General features: G+C 77.7%; 1 protein-coding gene across 1 annotated transcript in view; it reads right to left on the minus strand.

Annotated features, from left to right (window-relative positions):
- Positions 1-812, minus strand: part of MNEG_11458 (hypothetical protein) — a gene marked incomplete at both ends in the record, with an annotated part of 3,442 nt that overhangs the window by 1,685 nt on the left and 945 nt on the right. The window lies entirely within an intron of this gene.

An 812-nucleotide genomic window follows, 5' to 3' on the forward strand; every position in this document is an offset into this window, starting at 1 on the left:
AGAGAGGGGGGAGGGGGGGGGGAGGGGTTTCATCGGTGAGGCAGAGGGCTGGGCTGCAGCGCACACCAGGCATGGACCTCACGGCTCTGAAGATGCAACGCATCGGACGCCTGACGCCCTCGATGCCATACACCTATCGCGCCCTTGCCGCCCCTTTGCCCCTTCTCATACTCACCCGCCATGCTGCCGGGGGCCCGTGTGGCTGCCACCCGCGTGCGGGCTGCCCGGCTGGCTCGGCGCGCGGCTCCCCGCCCGGCTCGGCGCGCGGCTGCCGGTCAGGCTCGGCCCAACGCTGCCGCGCCCGTTGCCCAGCCGCCGCCCGGCGGGGGCGGCGCCTGCGCCGCCGCCGGATGGGAGCTCGGAAGATAGGCGGACAGTGAAGCGCCCGACCTGGGTCGAAACCTCCGGAACCGCCCCGGCGGCAGGCAAAACCGCCGCGGCCACTGGCGTGTGCACGGCCGAGGCAGCTGCTGCCACCGCGGGCGTCGGCGCCGGGTGCGCACGTGTCGCAGCGGGGGCGCCGGCGCCAGCAGCGGCACCGCGCAAGCCCGCCGGTCGGCGGCCGAGGCTGCCCGAAGCGCACGGCGTGCCGCATGGTGCATGCTCGGCCAGCGAGGCGCCGCGCCACAGGCCGCCGCCGTGGTGGCTGCCGCCGCCGCCGCCGCCGCCGCCGTCCTCGCTGATCCTGGTGCTGGGCGCAGCGCTGCCGCCTGCGCTCGCCCCCCCGCTCGCAGGCGGGCTCGAGACCGCCGCCGCTGCTGCTGCCGCAGCCGCAGCGACGGACACCGGCGCCGCGCCCACCGCCAGCGGCG

The sequence above is a fragment of the Monoraphidium neglectum genome (genome assembly GCF_000611645.1).
Source record: "Monoraphidium neglectum strain SAG 48.87 unplaced genomic scaffold scaffold02752, whole genome shotgun sequence".
Taxonomy (NCBI): Eukaryota; Viridiplantae; Chlorophyta; class Chlorophyceae; order Sphaeropleales; family Selenastraceae; genus Monoraphidium; species Monoraphidium neglectum.